The sequence below is a fragment of the Petaurus breviceps genome, unplaced genomic scaffold (genome assembly GCF_028583685.1).
Source record: "Petaurus breviceps papuanus isolate PSGF00001 unplaced genomic scaffold, PetGlider_PUasm1.0 90701, whole genome shotgun sequence".
NCBI classification, from domain to species: Eukaryota; Metazoa; Chordata; class Mammalia; order Diprotodontia; family Petauridae; genus Petaurus; species Petaurus breviceps.
In genome coordinates, this window is record NW_027187316.1 from 7,648,566 (window position 1) to 7,656,936 (window position 8,371).

Below are 8,371 nucleotides of genomic sequence, written 5' to 3' on the forward strand. Positions count from 1 at the left end.
ACACACACACACACACACACACACACACACACACACACACACACACACACACACACACACACACCTTAGACTACCCGTGTGATAGAGTGCTGGAACCGGAGTCAGGAAGGAGATCTGAGTTTGAATGTGATTGAAGACACTTACTAGCTGTGTTACTCTGACCAAGTCATTTAACCCTGCTTGCCTCAGTTTCCTCATCTATAAAATGAATTGGAGAAGGAAATGGCAAAACACTCCAGTATCTTGGCCAAAGAAAACCCCAAATGGGGTCATGAAGAATTGGATATGACTCAACAGCAACAGCAACAATAAAGACGAGTTTCTCCAGGGCCAGGGCCCTGCTTCCTTGAAATCTTTCCTAGCACTTTAGTACAATGTTGGGCTCAGGAAAGACATGTAATAATGTCAGACTGTCTTAATCCACAAGATTAAGATGCCACATCATCCCATCTCCAAGTGCTGATTTGGAAATTGCAGTTTTTCTCCAGTAAGTTCAGAGAATATTGGAGTTAAAAAAGAATCTTAGAAACCATCTAATCCTACCCCCTGATTTTACAGAGAAGGAAATTAAAGTTGGAAGGGGAAAATGATTTGCCTCCAGGGTCAGTGGCTAAAAGTCTGGTCTCCTGAGTCCCCAGCCCCTCTCTTTCCTCTGCCTACCCCGGTAGTCAAGAGAGGTTGTTCATCCTTGCCCGATAACCTCATGAGCAAGAATGACCAAGCCTGGTTCAGGGGTTCAGCTGGGTTAGAAGACAGGGAAGATAGCTGGAGCCAATAGGGGCTTTTAGGATGTGACCTCATTCATACCATTCTGTAATGACTGAACCAACTAACATAGAAGTTGGTTGGTTACAGGGTCAGAATTAGAATCTGCACTAGGGTCAGGATCTGAATCTCTACTCGGGGCTATATCACTTAATTCAGCAAATTAGATGGGCTCACATTCTTGGAGCCTTTTAAGATTTAACCAAGTGCTCTCCTTGCGGCAGACCTTATTTCTACCTTTTGACAGAGAAGGAAACTGAGGCTCAGAGATCAGAAATGACTTATGGCATAGCCCCCAAGCTTATGCCTCTTAGTTCTAAATCTTCCTTTTTTTTTTTTTCCTTTTCCATATTCTGTCATGTTGCAGCAAGCATTTACTGAGCCTGAATTGAAGAAAAAGGGCTGTGCTCAGCCTCTGGGTTGACATAGACCTAGTCCCTTCCTTTCATAGAAATAGCTATGATACTAATAATAACAACAGTGTTGTGTGGGTTTTTGTGGATATCCTTTCCAAATATGCTGTGGCCCATTTTACAGATCTGGAAGGGTTTATTAAGACTGGTATTACTTAGGCGTTAATTACTTTAGGCATTTTCTTCCCATTCAGCTTCGATTTCAGGATGCCAGGAGGTCTCTTATCTTCTTCATCCATAGCCTTCACCTTGATATTGTTTATGTACCTTTTATCTTGCTTGGAGGAGACTAAGACATTTGTAGTTATTGCCATCATCCATCATTTCTGGGGCCTCAAAGTTTAAGCTCAAAGCCTTCGGGCTCTTTTTCTTTGACATTTATCAAGAATTTTATACATATTCTGATATTATTGGGAAAAGATTCTACAAGATGAAGATGTTTAATGTGTTTTTCAGTAGAGCCAAATAGCTTGATGTCATTGCTGTATGTCAAGTGATTAATAAGATGTTTTGGTTCAACTCCCTCTTTAATTTGGAAGCCATACTTAGCTCTGTTTAGGAGAGATGATAATAGATTTAAGGCTAGGAAGAACCATAATGGATTTAAACTGTCTCTCAGAAAAGTACTGCATTTTATATCAATTGTTCTTGACATTATTGTTTTGGTGGAACATTTTAAATATAGACCAGTTTTCTACTATGAATATCAAATATTCTAGTGTTCTTACTATTCTGGGGTCTATTTCACCTATTTCCTAAGACCTTTTCTATCTGAACTCCACTGGAAAAAAAAAACTAATAAAAATCCCATCAAGCCTGGAATATGGGTAATACAACCACAGGTATTCATTGCATGAACGAAATTCCACAGGTTTTTATATATCTCTGTTTCAGCTGGTGCCCTAGGGAGAGAGACAGGTGGGGCCAGATTTGTATCTTTGTCTTTCTTTGTATTCCTTCCCTGTCCCTCTTCCTGTATTTCTCCTATCCTCCACAGATACCTAAAGTAAGAGTGAGCTCTGCCTAGTTGGGGATTGGGAGAGTGTGGTGCTGATTATTTAATTCTCAATATTCTGGGGAGACCCAAGTTGGGCTTATGTCCAAGCTGGGCCAAGCAGTACCCACATCTTAACAGTTTTTATTGACCCTCATGGTCAGAAGTCCAGGGGATATCACAGAGTTTTAAGTATGCTTATTTCTCTTGTCACACCAAATTGTTCCTCCCTGCCCATCTTGCTTTTTGACCTAAGAGCTACAAGATGTCCATACTTGCTTGGCTACTCAGTGTGTTCCTCTCTTGGTGATGTGGCTTCTCTTCCCTGGGTTGTCTTTCTTTCTTAAATCCCACAATTCCTTCCTTCCTTCCTTCCTTCCTTCCTCCCTTTCTTTTTTTGGAGGGCAATTTGGGTTAAATGACTTGCCCAAGGTCACACGGCTAGTAACTGTTAAGTGTCTGAGGTTGGATTTCAACTCAGGTCCTTCTGACTTCAGGGCCGGTGCTCTACTCTACCTAGATGCTGCTCTGGGTTGTCTTTCACTTCATGTCACTCTTTGAACCTTCTTTCAGCAGGATGCTGAAACTAACCTTGATTTCAAATCTAGTCTCTGACATTTCTTAGCTGTGTAACCTTGGGTTATTTACACACTTAACCTCTCTCTGCCTAAGTTTCCTTACCTGTAAAATGGGAATAATAATAGCACCTGCTTCACAGAGTTGTTGTGAGGACCAAATGAGATAATATTAAAGCAAACAAACAAACAAACATTACATGGGGTGTAAAATGAGCCAAAGAGCAGGTATGACTTGGTTATTAGAATATGGTTACCATCTGGTTACAATGCAGAGAATCTGACTGGGAGAGTCATAGGCTCACAGGGTATAGAATTAGAAGGAGGCCCAGAGATAATCTAAACCAATCTCCTTATTCTACAGATGAGAAAACTAAAGTCCAAACTCCACTCAGATGCCAAAATGGCCTTCCTAAAGTGCAGGTCTGACTATGTCACTCCCCAGTAGACTCTATTACAACTAGAATTAGATACAAAATTCTCTTTTTGCCATGTAATCCCCTTGAAAACCTAGTCCCTCCCTACCTTTCCAGTCTTCTCATGTAGTTTCTTCCCCTCTATACTATCAACACTACATTCCAGCAACACTGACCTCCTTGTTCTTGGATGGGACTCTCTGTCTCTGGACTCCATGCCTTTCCACTAGCTCGTCCCCATGCCTGGAATGCTCTTTCTCCCCATATCTGCCTCTTAGCATTCCTGGCTTCCTTCAAGATTCATCTTAAATCCCACAATCTGCAGAAGATCTTTCCCAGTCCCTCTTCTGCTAGTATCTTCCCTTACTTACCATCTCTACCAGAGGTGTCAGACACGTGGCCCACAACATTCCCACTGTGGCCGAAACTATATTAAAATGTAATTGGGAAATGTTTAATAAAATAGATAAAATACAACAAAACACAGTTAATATTAATACGAGGTCCAAAATCCTTATGTATCATTTAGTGGTATTGAGGGAGAAACACGCAAAGTCATACCCTATACATATATAGTAGTATAAATTAGTGGTATCAGACCCAAATACAAATTTATACTATATGTATTGGGTGTATCTTTGCATGTTCCCCTCCCCACCATTAAAGACTCCAAAAACTGTTTGTTAAATTTTCAGTGTGAGTGTTTTTACCTCAGAAATTGGTAAATGATACAAATCAGGGCTTGATTTATTGTTTTGTTGATTGTCTAGACTTAAGAAAGTGGTGGAGAAAACATTAATAATGCAAATTAAACTCAAAAAGTGTGTAGTGAGCACATTTTTTTGAGAACCAATTGTTAAACATCTACTAACATACCCCCCTAGAATGTTTTTCCCATTTTTGACTTGGAGGAGGGGGAAGATTCTTCCATAGAGGTCTATGAGGTGGGCTAGAGAATTTAGGGGATCAGGCTGTTGCTTCCTCTATCTGGGAGAAGGCAGATAGGATGATTGCCCTCTCTCCTTCTTCACCTTCAAGACCATAATCTCCTTGAGGACTAGGATTGTTTAATTTTTTTTTTTTGATCTTTGTGTCTTTAGCACTTAGCACAATGAAGTGCTTAATACACAGATTATTAATTGACTGATTGGTTATTCCTGCAGAAGAGGTAGTAAGTGAGAGTTGAAGTCATGAAAGGGCAGGGTTTGATTATTGGACTGGGAGCCCAGATACTTGGGTTCTAATATTGAATCTGCCTTCTTTACTTCATCTGCTGCTAAGTAGCTCTGTGACTGCCCTTAACCTCTTTGGGTCTCATTTTCCTCATCTGTAAGATGAAAGGGCTGTACTAGGTGATATCTCAGGTTGCTTCAAGATTTGACATTCTCTGGTAATATGGGGGTGTGGAACACTGACTCCTGAGACTCTCCCTACATTCTTAGGCTAAGATGACTTTGGTTCTTGGTCTCAATCTCCAGTAGATAAATACCAATAAATTAAACGATATAAGGTTCTAATTCAGTGCTATTCAATTAACATATTAGTGTTGATTCTAGGCATTCCTTAAGGCCTGGGGAAACTAGAATACTGCAATAGGCTTGTGATCTCATGACGATCAGATAAGATAATATATGTAAAAAACTTAGCAAACCTTAATGACCTTTATAAATATTAGTTTTGTCAAGGATATTTCCTCTAACTCTTAAGATGACCACCTTTCTGTTTCTACTCATCTTGTTTGACTCTTGTTCATGTTTTTTATAAGTTCACCACTGGGGGTCCACCCAGTATGTTTAGGGGCCTTCCTTGGCTTTCTCTTGACCTTATGAAGATGCCAATGGAATCCATTGGTTATCCTCTCCATATGCTCAGCCCATCTTTTTTGTTCATTTATTTGTCTTTGATGGCATCTTTTTTTTTTTTTTTTTAAGCAATTGGGGTTAAGTGACTTGCTCAAGGTTACACGGCCAGTTATTTCTGGGTGTGGTGCTGAGTGTCTGAGCCCGGGATTCGATCTCCAGGTCGTCCCAACACTGGAGCCGGTGCTCTTACTCGCTGAGCCACCCGGCCGCCCCTGATGGCATCTTTAACACTGCTTCTTCATCATTCCTGGTTTGTAATCTATTACAGGGCTGACAGTGTTATTCCCCTACTCAATAAACTCCTTATTACCTATCAAATAGAAACTGTTCAGCATTTAAAGCCCTTTATGCCCTAGCTCATCCTACCTTTCCGGCCTTTGTGTTTGCTGTGATCTAGCCAAACTGGCCGCCATATTATTGCTCATCTGCATCTCCCATCTCCATGCTTTTGACTGGCTACGTCTTATACCTGGAGTGCACTTTTTCTTTACCTCCACCTCTTAGATCCCTCCCTCCTTTAGAGACTCAGCTCACATGCTACCTTCTAATGAAGTCTTCCTGGTCCACCCAAAATGTTTTGTTTGTACACACACACACACGCGCATTTCCATATGTGTATTCATATACATACAGTCAATAAACATTTATTAAATACCTACTGGGTGCCAAGCACTGTGCTAAGCACTAGGAATGCAGAGAAATGTAAAAGAGTCTGATGGGGGGGACAGCATGCAAACAGTCACATACCAACAATTTTGTACCAATACAGGATAAATTGGAGATTCTCCACAGAAGAAAGCCACGTGTGCACGCACGCACACACACACACACACACATTGCCTCCTCTCAATAGATTATATGTTCTTCAAGGGTAGGAACTCTTTCTTTTTTGTCTTTCTATACCCAGCAGCCAACAGTGTGCTTTGCCCAGCGTAAGCACTTAATAGTTGCTTTTTGATGGATGGCTGGACAGATGGTTGGATGGATGGATAGATGGACAGATGAATGGACGAATGGGTCAATGGACAGATAGATGGATGGATATAATATGTGTATGGATGGATGAATTGATGGATAGACAGATGGATGGATGGATAGATGGACAGAGGGGTGGATGGATGGGTCAATGGACAGACAGATAGATATGATACATGGATGGATGGTTGGAAAAACATATAGATGGATGGAAGGGTAAACTGATCACATATACCATATATTTCTCAATTGAAGCTGAGGAATACTGGCATTAAAAATATGACCTTTTGTGTCAGGAGGAAGCTTGGAGGGAGATCATTAAAAGACCTATGCAGTTTCCCCAAAGGCAATCTAGCCTGCCCTAATTCTGCTCAATTTTAGCTCCAGAACATTGCCCTTTGGCAGAGTGTCTAAGATACACATGCAGATGGATGAGCCCTATAGTTTTCCCATCTTATTGCTTATCACAGCTTGGACAGCAGGCATTCTTCACCCACTTGATACAAAGTGGGACACAAAGATTAGAAAAGCAACATAGTCCCTTATTAGCTCACTGCCTAATCAAGGAATGAGGAATGTATGCAGATGGATATAATAAAAGTTAGAATGTAATACAAGTGCCATATAATACAAGTTAGAATTTAATAAGTATAAGAAAGGCCAAACAGGGATGAAGAGATTCTGACAAGGAAGCATGACTTTGAACTGGGGGTGGGAATCAAGGAGGGCTTCAAAGAAGAGGTGATATACTTCAGCTAAGCCTTGAAGGAAAGGGAAGATTTAAGTCTGCAGGTTAGTGGTAACAAGTATTTGCCTTAGGAAGACAGACCAAAAAGATGAGACTTTTTTCAGTCTGGAAAGAGAACAACCAAGTGGGGTAATAGCACAAACTATAAAATTACCCCTGTAAAGGGGTAAGCAAAGATTTGGTCATCTGGGCCTGGTCTTAGGACTGAGCCTTTCACCCCCAGGGGCTTGAAGTAGGTAATTTGGGATAAGTGAAAGGAAGCAATTCTCCGTATTGTGAAAATGAAGGTTTCTTCTAAGTGACTGTTCAGTCTTTCAGTGACAAAGTAATTTTGGTTTATTTTTGTATTATAATGACTTAGGGGTTAGACATGTTTCTTCAGAAGATCATACACTAGCCTCCCTTCTCAACCAGATCACAAGGAACATTATGTAACCTCTTATTGATGATTCAGTGTGAGCATTCAAAACATCGTTTATTGTTCAATGTTTTTATATAGTGACGTCCTCTAGCTGTTTATCCTGACATAAAACCCTGCCCAGGTTACTGATCTTGTATAGTTCTCAAGTCTACTTTTTATAGTTTTTTTTGTCTTCTGTGTTGTTAGTCTCTGACCTGTCATGACTCAGAATCACAGAGTTTGAAAGGGACCTCAGAAGCCATCTAAAATAACCACCCTTACCCATGTTCAAGCCCATCCCTTTTCCCTCTTTGTAGCATTTTTTTTTTTGGGCGGGGGGGGGGAGTGGGGAAGGCAAGGCAATTGGAGTTAAGTGACTTGCCCAAGGTCACATAGCTAGTAAGTGTTAAGTGTCTGAGGCTGGATTTGAACTCAGGTCCTCCTGACTCCAGGGCTGGCACTTTCTTCACTGCTCCACCTAGCTGCCCCTAGTTTATTGCTTTTAACCTGCTAAGGGAAAACAGATAAGGACACCTGCTAAAAATATAATGGACTGCCTCAGGATATAGTGAGCTCCCCATCACTTAAGGTCTTCAGGAGACTGGAGGAGCATAGCAGCCTCTTAAAGACTGTCTGACCTTAGACCAACCTCCTCATTTTACAAATAAATAAACTACAGCCTAGAGCCTCAGCCAGGTGGTTAAGTGGATAGAGCACCAGGGAGACCTAGGTTCAAATCTGGTCTCAGACACTTACTGGCTGCTTTACCCTGGGTAAGTCATTTAATCTCTGTTTACCTCAGTTTCTCCAACTGTAAAATGGGGATAATAACAGCACCTACTTGACAGGGTTGTGAAGATCAGATGAAAGAATAATGGTAAAGTGCTTAGTACAGTGCTTGGCATATAGTAAGTGCCATAGAAAGGTTAATCATTATCCCATACAGAGGTCATGAGGATGAACTAGCATGAACCCAGTCAGTCAGTGAGCATTTATGAAGTGTCTTCCGTGTTCCAGGCAAAGTGTTAAGGGCTGGGGATACAAAGAAAGGTAAAAGACAGTTGCTGCCCTTGAAAAGCTCGTAATCTAAGGGGGGAAAGAAACAAGGATGTTGGGCGGCTGGGTGGCGCAGTGAACAGAGCACTGGTCCTGGAGTCGGGAGGACCTGAATTCAAACCAGCCTCAGCCACTTCACACTTACAGCTGTGTGACCTTGGGTAATC